Source organism: Rhagoletis pomonella, unplaced genomic scaffold (genome assembly GCF_013731165.1).
Source record: "Rhagoletis pomonella isolate Grant_MI unplaced genomic scaffold, Rhpom_1.0 Rhpom_scaffold_00002, whole genome shotgun sequence".
Taxonomy (NCBI): domain Eukaryota; kingdom Metazoa; phylum Arthropoda; class Insecta; order Diptera; family Tephritidae; genus Rhagoletis; species Rhagoletis pomonella.
The window spans coordinates 80,495,836-80,518,313 of NW_023458556.1; the positions used below are offsets into that span (position 1 = coordinate 80,495,836).

At 33.1% G+C, this 22,478-nt stretch overlaps 1 protein-coding gene across 1 annotated transcript in view; it reads right to left on the reverse strand.

Moving 5' to 3' along the window:
- LOC118734102 (dopamine D2-like receptor) overlaps window positions 1-22,478 on the reverse strand; it is a gene marked incomplete at its 3' end in the record, with an annotated part of 499,124 nt that overhangs the window by 448,006 nt on the left and 28,640 nt on the right. Inside the window, 1 exon segment of the mRNA XM_036463808.1 lies at window positions 18,048-18,285.

The window sequence follows — 22,478 nt, forward strand, 5'->3', positions numbered from 1 at the left end:
TCTTCATCTTCATCTTCATCTTCATCTTCATCTTCATCTTCATCTTCCTATTCATCTTCATCTTCATCTTCGTCTTCATCTTCATCTTCATCTTCATCTTCATATTCACCTTCGTCTTCATATTTATCTTTTCCTTTATCCTGATCTATATCTTCATTCTTTTCTCCATTTACGTATTTACCCCCACCATTGTTATTAGGTTAGGTAGTTAAATTTTCCTTCCTCTTTTTCTTTATATTGTTTCTTTAGTGATATCATGTCATGTGTTGAAATTGGGTGTGGTGAGTTGCAGTGTGGTGGAATTGGGTGTGGGAGTTACGGTGTTATGAATTCAGGCGTGGTGGTCTTAAGAGGCGTGGTGAATTTAGTTGTGGTGAGTTTAGGTGTGGTGAATTAAGGTGTGGTGAGAAAGTTGAGGTGTGGTGAATTAAGGTGTGGTAGATTAAGGTGTGGTGAGTTAAGATGTGGTGAGAAAGTTAGGGTGTGGTGAGTTGAGGTGTGGTGAATTAAAGTGTGGTGGATTTAGGTGTGGTGAATTAAGGTGTGGTGAATTTAGGTGTGGGGAGTGAAGTAGTGGTGGATTTAGGTGTGGGGAGTTAAGGTGTGGTGAATTATTGTGTAGCGAACTCAGGTGGAGTAAGTTTTTAAGCGGGGGTGAGATGAGTTGAGGTGAGTTAAATTAAGTTAAGGGGTTAAGTTAAGATAAGTTATCTTTATCTTTATCCTTATCTTCATATTCATCTTCATCTTCCTCGTCTTGGTCTTCATCTTCTTCTACATCTTTATCCTTTCCTTTATCCTGATCTAAATATGTCCATTCTTTTCTTCATTTACATATTCACCCCCTCCATTGTTATTAGGTAAGGTATTTAAATTTTCCTTCCTCTTTGTCTTCTTATTTAGGTTTCTTTACTTTTATTTTAATTTCTGTATTTATCCCTTTCTTCTTCTCCATACTCAAAATTATCTTCATCCTTGTTTGAGGCTAATCTATTCATGTACATACATACATACATCTTATTCCTAAACTGCTGCTTAGCACGTTTCTTTAATTCACTATCAATATTAAAGCATACATTTAGGAGGCATTTCCGCCCCAACCATGTACATGTATGGCATTGGTATTGGTGTGACTTTTGAATTGATTTTTTCGCTCTATTTTAAACTAATTTGAAATTTTAAAAATTGCCTGCACATCAGCATCAAAATACCTTTCTAATGATATATAATTGTTTATACCTTAGAAGTACAGTTTAGCCGTAAAAGGGGTGTAAAGGAAAAATGATTGCCTATTTATATAATTGATAATACGCGAAAGGACTTTTTGTCCAGGTCATCAGATCTGAACCATTCGTTTGATTTTCAAAACTGGGGTATCAAATTAAAGGGCTTGATATGTGGATGTGCAGTAGGCTTTTACTTTTCCGGAAAGAATGTCCACCTTTTAAAAAATCAAGTTGAGATTATTTATAGATCAATACCATCATATCCCCATCCTCGATTTTCAAAAATGGGGAGCCAAATTAAAAGCTTTGGTTGCAGATATGCAATGAGGTTTTACTTTTTGAAAAGAGTTGCCATAGGTAGCAGTCGAAATGGTTATTAAAAGCTTTGCTTCTTAACTGTGAGAGTGTTGCCCCTGTTTAATAAAGCAAATTAAATTTTAAACAGGGAAATTAAATAGGTCATTAACAAAATGTTCCCGCACAGGGGTACAGACTAAAGGAGTTTAAAAAGGTAGTAATTTGAAAATGTTTTGAAAAGGGTTGCCACCTGCTTTCAAAGCCGAATTTAGTTATATGCAGTATTAAAAAATTGGCGTTAAACGAAACAGTGCTAAGAAATCTTCAGTTTAAACATCAAAAGTTTGTTTGATGGTTTGAAGAGAGTTGCCAGCTGTTGAAAATTTTAAATTTAAATGAATTATTAAGTTAAATAAATTACTAAAAGAGGTGATTTAATCGTTCATGCGTTTGAGAAGGATTTATATCTGAACTATTTAGGAGAGTTGCCAGGTGATAAACAAATTAAATTCAATTTAATTCTGCAGGTAATTGAATTATGTATCAAAGTATCAGACAAAAGAGCTTTAAAGCTAATTTATTTTGTTTTTACAAAATTTTTATGAAATATTAAAATATGAGTGGCAAAAGAAAGAGGTTTAATAAAACTTTAGTTTGAAAATATTTTTTGTTAGGGTTGCCATCTATTAGATTTTTATTTTGAGCGATAAAGTTCGGTAATTTTATTATCAGCTGTCTCGATGAAGTCAATTGGCCCCCTCGGAGCCGCGATTTCACGCCCTTTGATTTTTTTGTGCCATGCCGTGAATGACCGATATAATGCGAACAATCTACTAACGATTCAGGCCTATACGGCATTTCTTACGACAGAGCCAGAAACCATCAACAACGTCTTGGAGAACTGGGTTAACAGGATGCGCTACTGCGAAGACAGTCACATGATGAAATCGGGTCCCATAAATAATGGGAATATATGTTCTTTCGAATAAACCCATAATATACCGAAAAAATTTGTTTGAGTTAATTTTTATAAATAAATAATTTTTTTTGTTTTGGTTACGGTGACCATCCGTCTTGTATTATACGGGACAGTCCTCTTTTTTGACCCATTGTGATTTTAATTTATTTATTTTATACGGGACGCCAAATGTTCTGTATTTCTTTTGATGTCCTATATTTGTCCCGTATTCGGTGTCTGGTATTTCGGAGCTTTAACCTATCATTAAAATGGCATGCCTATGAGCCAGTTTTAGGGGATATTGGTATGTAATTTTCATTATAAACAGGGCATGCATCATGTAACTTTGACACGATAGTCGTTCAAACACTGATTCATGTATTTTTGTTACTTACTGTCCTGTCAACTAATGAAGTGTCTTCAACAGTTTGAAAATCACTCTACTAGAGTTCACTCTTTGATGCGAAACGGTGTGCACAGCAAAGCAACAAAATAAACGCTAATTTTTGTCTTTCGCATTTTCGCATCAAATAGTGAACTCTACTTATATATTTTTTTGCTAAACTTCGATATTTAAAATATAACAATTTTGAAAATAAATTCAAGAATTAATTTTTACCCTGGTGTGTCAATAGCCACTGTGGCTGAATGGATGCGTTTTCGATTACCACTTTGTTGGTCTCGGGTTCAATTAATAGTGACAAGGATTTTTTCATTTTAAATTTTTTTATAGCACATTTTTATCTTTATTCTGATACTTTATTGCTATAAGGTAGCTAAGCAAAGGTGAGTCTAGCGGTCTCCAAAATATTTGTGCATACATTTTTTTAAATTTCCATTGATACTGCTTCAGCTGGAAGATGTGAAGGCTAAGAAATGTGAAGAGAGCATGATGGATATTCTCTTTAAAATAACGGGCGCTTAGATATAGGATGTAGCGAGAAATGGTGGAGATAAAATAATAGTCGTTTAATATATTAGCGAAATTTAAAGCGTTTGCGAATATTTCTGTTAAAAATTGCATGCATATTTTAACGCATCTTCTAAAAGGACTATGCAGTACTTTATAAAAAGATTCTTTTTTGCTGTAGTTAACACAAAAATCCCATAAGATACATAGGTCGTGTCAGCTGACATAGTCTCTGATTTTCATGAAGCAAGACAATCGGAAAACACGATATCGTCAGACGACTATCGTCATACGTGATTCATTCAGTTTTTAAATCATTAAAATTAAGTATAATAAAGTGCAAGTGGAAATTACTGCTCTTTTTCTTCTCTTTTAAAAAATTGTCGAACATAATTTGTATGAATAAAATTATAGTTTAAAAAACTAAAACCTCGCTATTATAATTTCCATCCGTACTGTCATCAAGTAGGTATGTAACTTGAGAATAGAAATCGCAGCATGTTTTAGGCGCATCAATATTACATAGTTACATCCCGAGCTAATAAAAGGGAGGTAAAAAAAAATGCGTAGCACCGGCAACAAAAAAAAAATCCAAAAATTAACGGTAAGTCCCATCGACTTTGCACTTTATTACCCTAAAATTTCATGATTGTTTACAAATTTTGCGGGGTAAAAATCTCGAGAGAAATATCCTACACATTCGTGATGTTACTATAAGAATGCTGTTTAAGATCTGTAAGTTTTTGTAAAAAAATTGGAAATTTTTTTTTTGTCCCGTATTTGGCTCCTATAAATATGGTCCCGTAGTTATGGTCATCAGATCTTTAATGTGAAGGTCATCAGATCAGCACCGTCTTTCTAAATGTGCATTAAGGTTTTATTTTTTGAAGTTACGACCTTTTTTAGCGGTGCACGGTGGTTTGAATTTTGAAGAAATGAAAAACCGACGCCATTTGAGACCTCTCTTCGTTCAAAAAGGGATGGCCGAATTTATTTAAAATATTTGCAATATTTATTAAGGTTTGTGATAGTGTTGCCATCTGTTTAAAATTATAAACTCCATTTTGGCGTCTTATAGGGCATTCGCACGAGGCGATTTTACAGGCAACAAAAGTTGAATGCGAAGTTGAATGAGAAGTTGAAAGTGAAAAAGTTGCCATCCCTATTCTGACGAGGCGATTTTCGATTCAACACGAATTGTTATTTACATTATTGAAAATGAATTTAAATCGCAAAATTTTATTAATTGGCGTAAATTTGGTAAGCCAAGCGTTGGTAGAAGTGCTTTTAGCGAAGCTGAAAGATACAATAAAAGTAAAAAAGTAAAAAAGAAAAAAAGTATGTATACAGAATGTAAACAAACACAGAGTTGCAAGGAAAAAAAGTTGAACGAGCTCAAAGTTGGCTGGCGACCAACTTTGTTGAAAGCGATTAGTTGAAAGGCCGTTCGGACGAGGCGATTTTTGCTTTCAACTAAAAGTTGCCTGAAAAATCGCCTCGTGCGAAAGCCCTATTAACGACATGCGGGTTCACTAGTTATATATGTATATTGGTTTTTTTTTGGCTGTTTTATTTCTTTTTCGCTCTGTAACTTTTTAATAGGGATGTGCCGGGTATCCGGTAGGTATCCGGAATCCGGCTTATCCGGCCAGATTTTCGGATTTCGATTATAAAAGATTACATTTAAAAATCCAGTTCAGAAATTGATTTTTTATTTTATTTTTATAATTCAATTTAATGTTAGATACCATTAGTAATTAAAGTATTTGAAAATTTTTCATTATGAAAAGAAGCATTTCCGAATAATCGGGCAAAAATCGATTTCTATTTTCAACATAAATGCTATCCGATGCACTAAACACTGAGGAAGGATATTCAGAGATGTTCATTATTCTTCTTCTTTATTGGCGCTGTAACCTGGGTATAAGAAGTAGCTGAAAATATTTCTCCATTTCTAGATCGCTGCGTTTTTTCTTGTACGGTCGCTGCTTTGTGTTCACATCGTTTGCCTATCCACATCAGTATAAAAAATGGAATCAGCATCAGAGCCGTTGGCGATGTCCTCAATAATAATAATAATAGATTGGCGCTTTCACATATGTTAGTGTTTGGCCGAGCTTCTCCTCCGATTCGTGGCGTGCGCCTTGAGCTTTGCACACAAAGGGGAGGGACCTACAGTTTTACGCCGACCCCGGACGGCGCACAGTTTGCTTTTTGAACACTCCTTGCGAATTAATCGTAGCGCTTTCGACAGAGCAACGTTTTGATATGAAACAAAATGGTTTTGAAAGCTAATGCAATTCCCTTTCACGGAAAAATATTGGCATTGAGCTGCAATTACTCCTTCCACTGTTTAAAAACTAAAAGAAATGTAACCCCTCAATTTGAAAATGTATTATATATTGAATTTTTTATGATTTGCATGTGGTAAATCCTTCACAAAATTTTATATCACTCGAATATACGTTATAGTGCTATGTAAGACCTGTAATTTGAGCCAAAGTAGAAGTCTCTAGGCCCTTTGAGAGCCAAATTATAATGATTTTGAAGTTAAACTTCGAAATTTCAGTCGACATTTTTGCGCATTTTTCTTCTATTTTCAGAGTAAAAACTCGTACAGCAGATTCGAAGTAATTCGAAGAGCTAAGTTACCTAGAGCGCCAAAAAATTTCTAGCATGCCTCAAATTAAAGATCTTGAATAGCACTACAAGGTACTTGTTATTCGAGTGATATAAAATTGTGAGAAGGATGCACAGCTGCTTGCAAATTAAAAATAGTGCAATAAAAAATGCATTATTTAAATTGACTTGTAACAATTTTTTCGATTATTAAGAGTGCAGCCGTACTTCTCGTCTCAAAATCAATAATATTAGTGTAATAGAACAAACAAAAAGCGCTGTTTTTAAGTAAAAATACAATTCTAAATTTATTAATTTTTGACTTTTCATGCGAATTGCTAAAAATCCTGAAATATATACATATGTCACCAACAAAAAAAATCTCGATGGGCTAGAGAAAAGCCAAAGATGTATTTTAATTTAACGTACCGAGATATTAAAAAAATAACATAATAATTAGAGAGCGGGTCTCTGTAATCCATAAATCAGGGATTATCTTATAACTTGGATTTCAGGGGAGAAATTTTATATTCTTAATTACGTATTGTAATAATATTGTGAAATTTATAAAGGGCAGTAGTCTACCGGATATCCGATCGGCTCTTATTTTTTACATGGTATCCGGAATCCGGTTAAATTGAGAATTGAGCTATATATCAAACTAAAGTGCAAGCTGCAGTTGCAGTTGACGGTGACAGGTAATAAGGTCAATGGAAATAAGGTCAATTGACTTTATTTCCCACCCTGGTGCGAAATAAAGTCAATTGACATTATTACCTTTTCAAAAGCGAAATAAAGTCAACAAAAATTTGGAAATAAAGTCATTGACGCTATTTCCTCATACAAATGGAAATAGCGTCAACAATGCTTAAAGTATGTCGATTCATAGAAAAAAATGTTGTTTTTCCAATAAACATTGCCCCGTAAGTGTTGTTTTTTAACAGATGAAAAAGGTTATTGCCAAATCCTCAGTGTTGTGATATTAATCCACACACAATCATGAACTACCACCAATTGATTTTATTAAAAAAATTTAAATTACGAATATGTAAAAACACGATGCGAGAAACTAAACACCTGCGCACAGCTGGAATACGAGAAATATTTGAAGAAAGAGTTTATAAATGATCCATAACTTGCAAAACATGTTTCGTTTCCACAAAAATAAAGCGACCACTATTAAATTGATGAAATAGTCCATGTCCAAAAACCCCGGAGGAACACTGAAAGAATTCTGTGTTTTAAATTAGCATATTTTGAAAGAATTCGGAATGTCTAAGGTGGAAAAGAAACCCACCTTTCTATACGGAAACAATTATAGAAAAAGAATTTTCTTACACTCTTACATTATTTAAAAGCAGCTAAGGAGAATGACGACACTATTTATTAGATGGCACATTCAACGAGCCAATGTGCCAAAATGCGTGTATAAACAATTATTGATTATTTAATATCGGAACCGAGATCATACAAGTTAATTGATTGGTTTTCACACAAATTATATGCTTTTTTACTGCAGACAAGTTGTTGCCCCAAAACACAGCAGAAATCTTCCAATCAGGGCGGCCAACTATCCTTAGTTATGAGGTGCCATATTGAGGATAAAAAAGTGCCAAAATGTGCCAAATAGAAAAATAAAAGTGCCAAAAAAGGTGTCATTCCTTTTAATCATTCACATTTAGCAATAAAATAAAGCTACATTTTCCAAACAAAAGTTCAATTATAAAATAAGATAAACCAGTTGAATAACCTTTATAAATTAGAAAATTTTAGTTGAGAAAAAGAAGTGCACGCAAAGGATTTCACAAAAATGTATTGAAATGTATTTTTTTTTTTACAAAGGTGCCAAATTGAAAAATTAAGTGCCATTTGAAGTAAAATAGGAACAAATGGCACGGTTTGAGCCAAGTTGGCATCCCTGCTTCCAATAACTTACAAATATAAAATATCGAGGGCTTGAATTCATTAATATGTACCCTCTATCTGCAAGTTGCACAAAAACTAATTTGTGATTTTAGAAACAAATCTGGGACTCATTACCTTTCGTTATATAAGGTAGCATTAATATCACTGATGACAGTTAAAGCATAGGTGGATTATTATATCAGAATCTCATCTTTGTGAAAAGTGTGCAGATAGAGGGTATTATTGAATATAGCCCTCGATGTTTAAAATATATAAAAATTTTATTTCAACGTATACAAAAAATAAATCTACCTGCGTTACAGCACGGCTGGAGACGGGAAGGGGAGCCGGGGCCCCGGCCGCGACGTAGCGCGACGTGGTGCGCGCGCCGGTCGCGCGGGGTACGCGGGGCGCCACGAAGCTAAGCAAATTTAATGTTTGAAAGAGAAATAATGTCAATTGATTTTATTTCGTTTTTAAAAAGGTAATAATGTCAATTGACTTTATTTCGCACCAGGGTTCCGTTGATCTTATTACCTGTCACCGCAGTTGACCTTGTTTCTCAAAAAAGTAAAAAGCGGCAGAAAAGTCGATAGTGAGTATATATATAATCTATTGAAAAATATTAGCCATATTTCCGTGGAATTGAGATTCGGAAAAGTTATTAGGTATTATTCATAGTTTTGAAATATATAAAAAGGACCCTCAATGACCGCAAACCTCAAAGCTTTTTGTACTGAAAGGGTTAACCCTAAAATACAATCTACGTCTGCGAGGCGTATACGGAATGGGTCTTTTTTTAATTTTAACACAAAATTTACTTTTTATTTTGTTGTTTTAAATAAATGTGGTTATAGTTTTTAATAACAAAACTATGTTTTATTATTAGTCAAACTCACAACTTCAATATTCTTTAAAAAATAAGGCAGGACTAAGTATATTTTAGCGCACAGGTTATCTTTTAAGTACATAAGCCTCTACGGCGTATGTTAAGGCTTTACGTTACTCCCAAATTGATTAGGCTTCTAAGGTTAAGAAAGCTTTAGTCTTATATTAAATGCTTTTCACCATAAACGGCGCCAATTTTCAATGATTATTGCGTTTCAGATTAATACTAATACCAGATATTGTGAAAGGTTGGACTATACCTTAAAGATGACGGTTTTCTCATGGCCCACTGCACGAAGCTTAGAGTAGAATAATGTCTTTTAAGATCTTAAAAATTATCCTGGGTTATCAGGTGTCTAGCAATACAAGATTGATTGTTGTCTTTCTTTAAATAAATTTTGAGCTAAGTACTCACCCGTATTTCGAGGTTACTACTAGTTTTAATAAATTGTTAGTTTAATTTCCTATAAAATTTTCCTTTAGGTTTATGCATTTTAAGAATACATCGAAAATTTGTTTTAGAGAATCAATGTGAAATAATTGCAGAAACGATTAACCGGTTTGCTGAGCAACCGAGACGTCTGCTTTTTAAATAATTTTTGTAAAAAAAATTGGCAAGTACATATCGTCCCCCGCATGCCACAAACATGAATGTGTAAAGCTGAAAATTTTGTGATTTTTTTTTATATGTCGGGCCCCCCTAAATTCGATCCTGGCGACGCCCATGTTACGGATGATTGTCGTATGTGAAAATTGGGCCAAATTGAGTTAATAATGCAGTTATACTAAACTCATCAAGATCTTTCAAAAGACTTCATCATTTTTTTGATATCTCCTTTGGATTTGAAGATATTTGGTATAATTTTATCGTATGTGCAAGGACAAATGTGTTTTAGTCGAATTTTGTCGTATAATTTAGAAATTTGGCACATCCGACCTTTTTTCATACAAACTGAGTGTTTATAAGTCTAAAAAAAAAATTGTTGTATGTGAGAGATCAGCTAACACAGACGACAAAATTTGAATCTTGTTCGGTAAAAAAATGTCGTATGTATTATTGAAAAAGCATTGTGCGCAATAATTTCAGTGTAATTTGCAGTGTTGCCATTTGAGCTATTTTCCAGCTAGATTTAGCTGTAAATTCCAATTTAGCTGGTAGCTTTTTTAGTTTTTTTCTGATAATATTTAGCTCTTTTAAAATTTTTTCTAAATTTATGAAAATCCAAATAAAAAATATCGTAAGATTAAACAATTAATCTTCACAAAATTGCAAAAAGCGATAAACGCAGGTTGGATGTATATGCATATGGCTACCTATACTGTATGCGCCCTTAGCTCTATTTGAGGGGGCAAATAATCGATTATTGCAATGCTATGTACATCACTAAAGGGCTGTTTACATACGACTTTTGCTTCGCTTTGCTTCAGAGTTCTGCTTTGACAGATAAGTTCAATACATGATTTTATATGAGTCTCGCTGAATAGAATGCGGGGAAAGCAAAACGAAGCAAAATCATGGGCAACTCTCAACTTCTGCGGGCTTTGGCAATCAGTTGTTTACATGTATCTTTTCTTGCGCTTGCATTTGCATTTAAAGACAAAAATTAAGTAAAACTGAATTATTGTTGCTAGCATTAATGCATATTATTATGTTGTTATCTATTTTACACAAATAAAATATAGAGGAAAAAGAGAACGCAGAAGCTGTCAAAGCTTTTATTGCAGCATACCTTCTACGCTTCATGCGTTGTTGTTAAAGTTCGAACTGTCAAGCAAAGCGAGGAAAGTCGTATGTAAACGGCCCTTAACATACTTTTGGCACAGTTTTCTTTTGGCGGCGGAATTGTTGAATATTTGCAAAACTGAATAAATATGGAAAGATATAAAGGTATAAATTATCGAATTTAATAATTAACATTTACTATCCAATACATATTTCAAGAAAGTTGATATGCCTGCACCCCAAGGAAGTATTAGCGGGGTAGACAATACCAGCTCAAGCAGTTCCACGGAAGAGCAGCCTCCGCCCAGAATTTTTCTCAGTTGTCAAAAATCTGCGTTTTTAATCAAAAAGTTGTTTATCGAAACTGCCTTAGTTTTTGTATCGTGCAAATAACCTTTAATTTGTTATTTGATGTCAGAAATATGCACCTATTTGCATTCGTGAAAAAATTAATAAAGCATTGAATAATTGCCTTTACTTTTTAGCTTTTTTTAGCCTAAAAAAATTGTTTATTTAGCTGTTTTAGCTCTTTTGTCTATTTACCTGGATTGCTGCATAAATTCTGGCAGCACTGGTCATTTGCGATGTCAAAGTGCACGGACTTGCCTCGACTTGCTCCAAAAAAGCAACTAAACTTAAATAAAAGGGATCATGGTTGCTACTCGCCAACATTTTTTTCTACCAAAATCTCTTAAGAAAAGTTACCAAATCTTCACTAGCAAAATCTTCACTTCATCAGTGAGAAAAAAATATACTGAATAACACTGCTATATTTCATAACAAATGTGTATATACTTACAGCCCGGTTCTGTGCACTTAATAAATTCAATATTTTTATGATTTGTCAATTTTTGATTATTTATCAAGAACTCCCAGTTCTAGCACAGAAGTTTAAATCTATTTTCTTGATAAATTATCAAGATTGAAAATGCTATTGACAATTATAATAATTTTTTTTTAATAGAAAATATTTTTCTATTAGTTAATTACTTGATGCTTTCCATTTACAGACAACCTGTCAGGTGCGAGTATGATTTTTAATTTCGACCAAACTCAAATACATTGTTTGTTGGTCCAAATAATGAGGCACGTATTTTTTTCTTTTGGCTCGGAAAAAATTTTCGGCCGTATTAAACGCGATTTTGTTTTTCAGGCAAAAATCGATTATTCGAATTGACAGTGAGAATTTTTTTTTAAATGCCCATAACTTTGTCAAAATTTTATAGATTCCAACAATGTTTTTACTCAAATGTCAGTAATTCTTGTCCCTTCAAGATAGAATGATATAATTATTGATTTTCATTATTTAAAATTTTTTATTTAACAATAAACAAAAAGTCCAAATTTTTTTTTTAAATTTAATTTCTCAAAAAGTGTATTTTTTTTTTCTCTCAAAATTTTTTTTACCGGGAAAGGGACACTTTGAACTACAATCAACCCAAATCTCTAATAGCGAAGATTTTTTTTCTGAGTTATGATTTTTTATAGAAAATATACGTTTTTGTGGTACATACTACAATATTCTTATATTGTTTAACTAAATGGAACATATGTATGTAATATATCAGCAAAAAGTACAGCCGTGATCATTTTTTGTGTATCAAATAGATATTAGAACACACTTTCCACCATACAGTTTCGAAATACAAAATCACATTTTCCCGCTTTTTATAATTTTAATTTTCTGTAAAAAATCATAACTCAGAAAAAAAATCTTCGCTATTAGAGATTTGGGTTGATTGTAGTTCAAAGTGTCTCTTTCCCGGTAAAAAAGTTTGAGAGAAAAAAAATACACTTTTTGAGAAATTAAATTTAAAAAAAATTTGCACTTTTTGTTTATTCTTAAATAAAAAATTTTAAATAATGAAAATCAATAATTATATCATTCTATCTTGAAGTGACAAGAATTACTGACATTTGAGTAAAAACATTGTTGGAATCTATTACATTTTGACAAAGTTATGGGCATTTAAAAAAAATTCTCACTGTCAATTCGAATAATCGATTTTTGCCTGAAAAACAAAATCGCGTTTAATTCGTCCGAACAATTTTTCCGAGCCAAAAGAAAAAATACGTGTCTCATTATTTGGACCAACAAACAATGTATTTGAGTTTGGTGGAAATTAAAAATCATGCTCGTACCTGACCGGTTGTCTGGAAATGGAAAGCATCAATAGGTTTATTTTGTGAAATTCAACAATAAAAACCCACAAACAGTTTCCTTATTAGTTTAAATTTCATCCAGCAACATGCGATCAGCTGTTTTTCGTACTGGCAAATTCTTACAAGTAAAAATTTATCCAGTAAAAACTTGCAACTTCAACTGTCATTTTTCGCTCTCTCAATTTCCCCTACTTTGCACGTTTTTGCGTACGAAAACGCCAAAACATGAAAATTCGTAAAAACTTTTACTGGATCTTACTGGAAATGAGTAAACAAACGCAACTATTGCCAGATGGCCAGTATAAAAATGTGGAGGGTAGAATTCAAAATTTATCGCAAAAATTCGAAAGTTGTTTTAAAAGTGCAGCCCTTGGTGCTGCCACTGTATTTCAAATATTTCCAGTATTCGAATATGAGATGACTTTAATTTAATCGAAGTAATTTTGGAATTACGCACATTCAAAACATAATTCATTTCTTTCTAGTTATGCAGATAAATGTTTAGTTGCAAATGTTACCAAAATGAGATAAAAGTTACCAAGTTACCAAACCGTTTAAAAGTTACCAATTTCGGTAGAAAGTTATCAATTGTAGCAACCATGAAAGGGATTCTATTTTTAATCGACTTCAAAAAAAAGGAGGAGGTTATCAATTCGTCGGAATATTTTATTTTTTTACATATGTATGTTACCGCATAACTTTGAACCTCGTCAGTCGATTTCGATAATTATTTTTTTATCGGAAAGGTGGTACCTTGCGGGTGGTAACATACCGGTTTAGATTTGGTCATGGGATCATAAAGAAGTTAACGGTAGTCCTAAATTTTTATATGAGAATTGAAGTCGGTTATGTTTTTTGCTTAAAATTTACTTGTTGGAGAAAGAAAAGGACAAATGCTTCTACAGAACCATATCAAGAATGTAATTAAAATGTCTCATATACATATAGGGTTGCCAGATTTTTTATGCGCGAAATCAGTACGTTAGACTTTTTCATGACAAAAAATCAGTACTTTTTAGTATATTTTTATTCAAAGCAAAATTATTGTTACTTATACAAATATTTAATACTTTAAACCACCAGAGTACTTGTTTTTAACAATATTTTAGTATATCATAAAATGTAGTTCATAAAAATAAAGGTGTTATTCATTTAAACATGAGTGTACATCTTCAGGGTCTAAATAGTCAAATAATTCTATAAATTTTATTTTAAAATTACTTTTAATATGAAGTTCACTTTAAAAAATTTTAATTAGAAGCCTCTCTTTGCACCCGGAAGCAAACTTTATACTTAAGATTCTCTCAGTTGCTTCGTTTGAACAAAATTACATATTTTTTCAAATGTGGAAAAGTACCACTATTTAAGGACTTCATCTATAATTCCTCATGGCTTAAATTATTTTTTTCCACTATGCACAAACTTTGAAAGACTAAGATTTCGCTAAAAAGAGTATCTAATTCTATGTCTTGTATGCAAAACTCTTTTACAATGTCAGTAAATTGTGAAAAAGAATTGTAAGTTATAGGCGAAAGCCATTCCAATATTCAAATTTGTTTTTATTAAACTGAAAGTAACTTTCGAGATAACTAGCAACACGTCAGCCTTCTTCTTTAACTTAAGCTCCGTCATATTATCGCAACTGGTACGTTGTATTAATTTTTTGGGCACATCAAATATTATCTGAAGCATGTCAACTATAATTAAATTATTTTCTTCTTACTTCTTACAGTACAGTTTAGGGAAGTTCCAAAGTTATGTAAAACCCGTAAGAAAATCCTAAAGTATTTTGTTTGAATTGAAAATTCTGTACAAATCAGTACAAATTTTGAAAAATAAGAACATTAGCGTACTGAAGAAAGGAATAAAATCAGTACAAGAGTTAAAAAATCAGTACTGTACTGATAAAATCAGTACGTCTGGCAACCGTATATACATATGTTTGTACATTATGGTGGTCCAAAAACAGTAAAGTCGGAATTGTAATGCTCTCACTCCTAGGATTGTTCTATATCGAAAAAAGTATACCCCTATTTTTTTTATTTTTAAATCAAAAAATATTTAGACGTCGCTCAAAGCGCTCAAAGTTGTCCATGTATTTTTGTATGGGAAAAATAAAATTTTTCATAGAAATGGTATAGAATTCTTCTTTAAAAACAATATTTTTCGATCCCAATACTCTGGTTATCTTCAATATAATACCCAGTTGTTTATTTAGCGATTTTTTAATACTAACGATTTTTTATTTTTCGCCCCATTGCATTTTTTTGGGGTTTTTGTGGGTTTTTGGAGGACCTATAAATTATAGTTGCGATGAGAAAATGTTTAAATAAACAATTAGGTATTATTATTGAGAATCTTCTGCAGATAAACAGAGTTTTCTTGTAGAAAAATATTGATTTTCAACTATTCTATACCATTTCTACGAAAAGTAGTTTTTCCCCCATATAAAATACATGGAAAACTTTGGGCCTCTAAATATTTTTTGATTTTTTCGGTATAGAACAATCCTAGGGGGTGAGCGCATTATCATTGCGACTTTACTTTTTCACATGCATTTTTAGACCATCCTAATGTACATACTTATGCACATATCGTTACCTTAATATAGTGAAACAGGGGCGTGTCACTCATTTTCTTTGAAAATCCTGCTTTATACAAATGTCGGTAGATTACTCACTGAAAACTTAATGCAATTCAAAAACAACTATTCCAGCATTTAATTAATTATTATAGTCCTCAATTGAAAACAGCATTTTAAAGAAATTCCTAATCAAAGAATGGAAAGTTGTGTTAAGTGTTCAATCAGTTTGCAAATACAGTTAAACCCGCTTAAGTACCTCACGAAAAATGTCAGCTCTTTGAGGTACTTAGGCGGGGTGGGGACTTAAAAGAATCCGCTTAAGTACCTCGATGCGGTTACTTAAGCGAACATAATTATTGATGCACAAGTTACAACTTCTTTTAGCTTACATAAATAAATCCCTGAATAAAACATGAACATTCCATGAAGTATACGCATTTTAACACCAAGTTCATAGCATTATTTAAACACATAAACACATAAAGAAAAACTTTGTTAAAAAAATAGATAAAGCAGTGTCCTTGATTATACATATTTATACATACATACAGGTTGGACCGAATTCAAAATGATACCGTTTGCCGCTTATGTTTATTAATTTTTAAGATTTTTCAATTAAATTACAGTTCATTCCCTAACAAATACCATATAAACCTAAGCTTAAAATTGTGTAGAAGACTGAAAATTCATCAAATTTTCGTCAAAATTTCAAACTTTTTTCTCAGAAGTGACCCCATTCGATTTTAGTGTCACAAGTTGCAAGTTGATTTTTTAGAATTTTTTTGCCGAAGGTGCTGCGGTTTTCTTCACATAACAAAAAATTTTAAAAAATCAACGGTAGTTTCTTGCCACTTGAAACTTGCATGTTGTTGCTCTGACGGTGGCAATTAATATCGATAGTGTAGTGCTGCCACTGAATTGCAAAATATGTAAATATTTAAAAAATTTTAAAAGAGCATTTAAGAGGGGAAAATTATAAGTAAAATGGTAAATGGGGCACGAAAAATTTAGCTACTTAGGAGTGTTGGGTAAATAAGCGGGGAGGTACTTAAGAGAGGGATTTTCTTCAGATTACATTAAAAAATTTACGGTGCCCAAGAATGTTGGTTACTTAAGCGGGTTAGGTACTTAAGCGGGTTTCACTGTAAACAAACATTTTAGATAGGGCCTTTCTATATTAAGATACTATTGTTTTTATAATACATACTTAGTTTTTTGTTTTTTTTTTCTGAAGTTGAATTGAATTTTTATACATATTTAGTAGATTTGTAAGAACTATTTTTAACTGATTGCAAAAAAAGGAGGAGGTTATCAGTTTGTCGGAATATTTTTTAAATTCTTTTTTATGTTTGTTACCGCATAACTTTGGACCACGTTAACCGATTACTATAATATATTTTTAAAGGAATGTTAAATGAAATTAACGGTACTCTTAAATTTGTATATGAGAATTGAAGTCGGTTTTGTTTTTTGCTTAAAAATGACTTGCCTTAAGTTTATTTTAATATATTTTGATGTTCAAATAAAACTGAAATTAAAGTTTTACTCCATATGATTTGTGTTATATTTTGCTGGTAATTTGTCGCATTTGTATGAATTGAGCACAACCATGTTGTCAACTGTACCATACGACAAAGTGTGAGTAAATAAAATTAGCAATAAATGTTGCAGATTTTGTGTAATTTTTTTTTTATAATAAATTCCAATATTTCGTTAAGCTAGAAAAAACATATACAATTTTCAAAGAAATCTACCGTGACGCTTTCAAGAAAACAGACTTTAAATATCAATCGCGATTTCCCGAAAGTCGTCAAATGTAACATACGACAACCATTTGTTTAAGCGACAATTTTCCGTACCAAATTTTATTTATATTTTTGTTCGGCTGTCTTATCCATTCAAAACTGAGCAAAAATTCATATTTCCGTTTTTTCTACAGACAATTTTCCTTATGTGGTCTATAACACCCTTCGCTCCCCTATTTAGTTATAGTTTTGCAAAATGATTCAATGAATATCATCATGCATGTGCAGTAGCTTGTTCCTTAATTTGTAGCTTTGTTCTACAAAACAAGACTCCCCCAGAAAGGTTCAGTTGGTCATTAGAACGTGACCTACGAAAAATTTGTAAAATCGGATAACGGAACAACGTGCTTCAAAGGCCCTAAAGTTCAGGAAATTCATGGAAATTTTCACAAATCGAAAAGTTCTCTACAACTTCGGCGTTTGAATATGCTACGAATTTTTATCAGAACTTGTTGAAAGATGGCAAAAACCGCGACAATGCAATAATTTTTCGCACTTTTTGCTAATTATATACAATAAAAAATTATTTATTTTAAAAAGTGTGTATAATATGGGAAATTAAATTCTCTACAAATTTGTATCAAACCGTTCCATACGAAAAATGCAAAATAAGCTTGCAAATCGCAAAAACCCGAACAAACTAAAATCCAAGATAGCGGAATGTTCCGGTATGAAATTTAGGAGCGAGACTGTGGATCCATGATCTACGTGTCAAATAGAAGTAAACTAAAATTTAACTTCTGAATTCCTAGAAAATTTAAATTTTACGTGTAAAAAACCTCAAGAACTTTAAAAGTTGGGGAGGTTTAAAAATAGGTTAGCCATATTTGACATCGAGGGGCAAAACTACATCAAGTTCCTTCGTGAAAAATTGCATGAACTTTAGGGCCTTTCGAGGCACGTCTTGCTTTCTAATTGCTACATCTATTAATATTGCTAAATGTTTTTATATTTACTTTGCATACTTACTCTGCCAACCAACCGTATCCAGTGCCTTTGATTAAGGTATTGTCTTTACTGCACCTGTACTTTTGTACATACATATGTACACACATAAATATGTGCGTGTATATTCATTAACATCAGTGCGAGTAATTTTTATTTATTATATTTTTTATTCCAGGCCTTAATTAGACTTTTAAGGCCCCATACTTGCCACTAATAATGCATTGCACTCACGAAATACTTTTACTTTTATTGAGACCCACTAAAAAGTGTAAAAATGTACATGAGTACATACCCAGTGGGAAAATGTAATGTATAGTAATCGAAAAAAATAATCAGTAAAACAACACTTTTCACATTCGAAAATGCATTTTTTCCCCCAGGGCGAATGTGTTTTAATATGAAATTTTAGGAACTTTTTGAATACATTAGAACGCTGATTACATAGTAAGCAGTAATATTATCGAGAACGCATAAGAAATACATTATATTATATATCACGCATGTAATGCTTTACTACTTTTCCAACTGGGTATATATACATATATCAATGTTCGTGTGTTATTGTAGGTATTTGTGTAAGCTTTCTAGAGTGGCCCAGTTGCCAAAATTAAATGTTAAGAAAGTACCAGGCTTCTTTCTATTTGGAAGGGGAAAATTTACATGAAATACAAATGACGTCTTAAAAATTAAATTTGACGCCAGTCCCTCACTGACTAGCCTACTTCGATTTTGTATATATTTGGCTATATTGCTTTGGAAACACACCGTCTCATATGCTTTCGAATTTCATACCAATTCGAAGATACTGTAATACTACTTCTAAATAGAAGGTACCTTGTAAAATCCTTGCAAGAATGTGTTTATTTAGAAGCGCTCTTCAAATTTCCAACTAGGGTCTCGATGCAGTGTGCTTATGTCTGTTGTGTTTAATTAGTTTTCTAATTAAACTACAAGCAAAATGCGACAGTGTGAAGACCATATAAAGGCTGCTAAGCGGTGTCGATTGGAGCGCCAATTGTAATTCTCTTCATGTTCACTAGACGTTACATGATGGAAGCTCGAATAAATACATTGCTTCCAACCTCAACTCTAGTAAGGACTAAGGTATGTAGGAATGTCCTTGGCCGCTATCTGATTCACGCACGCATTGCTAAAATACTGCACATTTATTAAGGTCATTGAAAGTGATTTAAATTGTGGAACCGTCCACTTCAATTTATATACATACATACTTACGTATACATAGATACATTATAGCTACCTTGCAGTTAAAAACATAAGTTGTAAAGAAATGCAGGGTTCATGCAGACGTAATCGGGAGTTTGTTTTCTTTAAACAAATTTCACCTCACAGTCAAATAAAATGAAGCTCGCAATTTTATACAGTACATTCCGTTTAGCTGCCCATTCTCTTATGTACATTTTCCGCTTACATGCACTAATTTGCTAAAATACTATCACCCCATATGCTGTAATCCGTCGTAGATTCGACTTTGCTACGAATCATTAAATTGGTATGCTGAAATCCGCGTTGTCGTATCGTAATTTCGAAATCCGTAGGCAATCTTCGAAATCCGTAATGTTGGTATGCCTGAATCCGACGTAGCTGTCATTTTTATGTATTTGACGGAAATTTTGTACGAATAGCAACTCGTGTCGGAGCGAAACAAATTGTTTTAAAATATTAATAAAATAAAGAGCGTAAACGAAAAAATATGTATGTAAGTTGAAGTGTGAATAGAAAACAAAAATTATTATTAAATGTTTACAAAATTATCAGATCGAAGTTCACAACAAATCGCTAGCAATACGCAAAACTGGTGGAATGCATGAGCGAAAGGCTTTTTAAAAAGAACTAAAGAGGATGTGGTGGAATTTTGGGAAAGCGTTTCAAGAATTAAAGCGGCACAATATCTAGTGAAATGGGGCCCTTAAAAGGAGGGAGCTTACATTTTATCATTGAAGTTAATGGATCAGAACAATCTCCTTTGTATATTAATGCAACTGTTAGCTGTTTCTCCTGGCACCAGCCACTGAGTCCTTTGTATTCTACTTAATTAAAGATAAGTATTTTCAAATAATGATTAAACTAATCTTTATTATAACTTTGTTCACATAACGGTTGTTTGTAACAGGCAAAACGAATCGAGATAGATATAGACAAATGAATACATAAATGATCAGAATGAAAAGAGAAATCGATTAAGCGAGTAAAAGTGCACTTCTTTCGGGTGTAGGACGGACGGTATTGAAAATGGGCAAAATCGGACAATAACCACGCCTACCTCCCATATAACGGTAATTTTCAGAAGTACGAAAACTGCGGTATGTAACTACTTAAGCTTATTCACTCAAAATTGATATTTACAATATTTTTTAGATGAAAAATAAGAAAATTATCAATTTTTGGAAAATGGGCGTAGCCACGCCCACTAATGGTTACATGTGTATATCTTGATAACCGCTGCACCAATTGCTTCCAAACTCGGCACAGTTGTTGGCCTTGGTACAGCATACCAAATGGCCGAAAATTTTTAAAAGCGGACAATAAACACGCCCACATCCCATGTAGCGGTAATTTAGAGAAATACGAAATCTTCGATAAATCAGTAAATATTAAAGCTAATTTATTCAAAATTTATGCTTGGAACAATTCTTTACAGCGTTGCCACAGACAAATTTTTTTTTTCCTACCAAAATTTCCTGCCATAACCAACCAAAACCTAAATTTTTTTGAGTTTTAATATTTGTTTTCAATGTCAAATTTTTTAAAACATAGTTAACATAACATTTAGTAAGACTAAAACACAACTAGAATATTAAAAACAAATTAACTGCGTATAACGATTCATTTTACTGTACAGACTTTTCCATATCTTCACACATACACACATATCGTCACTAGATACGAATAAAGACGCGAGCTCAAAAGTTGATAGCGAAAAAAGAGGCGTAAAAAAACTCCACAAAGAGTTTTTCCGAGCTCTTTATTCGTGTCTAGTGACGATATTATTATTAATACGTCGAAGATACCCGCGCTGCGACCTAAGAAGATATATTGTACCAAATCCAAATTGTAATCACTCAAACCTTAGGCTATTTAAAAAGCTCAGCACTTTGGATGAGGCCATGTTCCAAATTTTAGATGGAGAAGGCAATCGTTCTCCACGGTGTATCAATCTACGATTCATGCTTCGTGCACAGGCACATAGAATATACTCGGGGAGTTTCTTTCACCAGCCGACAAACCCTACAGTCCGTCTCTACAGAAAGACCCATTTAATAAAAACCGTACGTTAACTTGCAGTGTGCTGTCAGGTTGCCAGTAAGAGTTCTAAGTTCAAGGTGTCTTTCTGAGTTCCTGCTGGAAAGAGATATGCATATCTTTGATTGTCTTATTTCCTTTGACTTCCGCCAGTGGGCAGCAATTTGAGATTATTCCCAGCTAGCTCTTAAGTAGGTCTGCAGTGTATCCGTTAGATGTACCGCAGAAAGGCTAGGGACCATGCAAATCCATTTCCATTTTCCATTTTCCCTTTCGTTGCCTTCAAACCCTTCATATCCATGGACCCTCCACAGCGTGACGCTATTGTGGGCTTGCAGGTGGTTCAAGAGTTTACAAGCCTTGATGCCGTTTTAAAAGACTCTAAGGCCTTTAACGCTGCCTGAATGTCCGACATAATATTTATTCTGGCCTCATTTGCCTTCTACGATGACATTCGCGAACACAGACTTCGATTGGGAAGACCACCGCCTGAAATATGGTTGAGTACGAGTACATTGGCAGACTTTTCTGGAATCTTGGTCCAAGTACGCCATAATTTATATCGCTACCATTTTTTTTTCAAACTTTAGTTTTTGATGCAGAATGACAGATAATACGAAACTACATCGATTTTTCGTGTCTCCTGAACAATTTCAAAAAATGGGCATGGCACCTTTTCACCCTTAGGTAACGATATATGGATGTCCGTATTGCATATTGGCAATAATAAGGTATACGTTTGTACTTAGGAATCAGATATATTCACATGTTTGTGGCCGCCATTACACGAACGCACCGGTGAAATATTTGTGTAAAAAATGTTGATAAAATGTTTGAAGATACGTACAGATTTTCTATTTTTCGCAAATAACTATTACTCATTGTCCCGAAGCCTACCAACCTACCAAATGAAAAAAACCTACCAGTTTTGGTAGGAAAAGCCCATGTTTGGCAACACTGATTCTTTACCAAGAAATACGCTTATGATAAAATTTTGGAAAAAGGGCGTGGCACCGCCCACTTATGATCACATATATGTATCTCGGTAACCGTTCTACCAATTTGTACCAAACTCGGTACGGTTATTGTGCTTCCCACATAAAAGCAAAGTGTTGAAAATTACACTGGTCGACGGCCAAAATTTACCAGAGACGCCGTTATGAAATTCGTATGTAAAATCACCCCCTG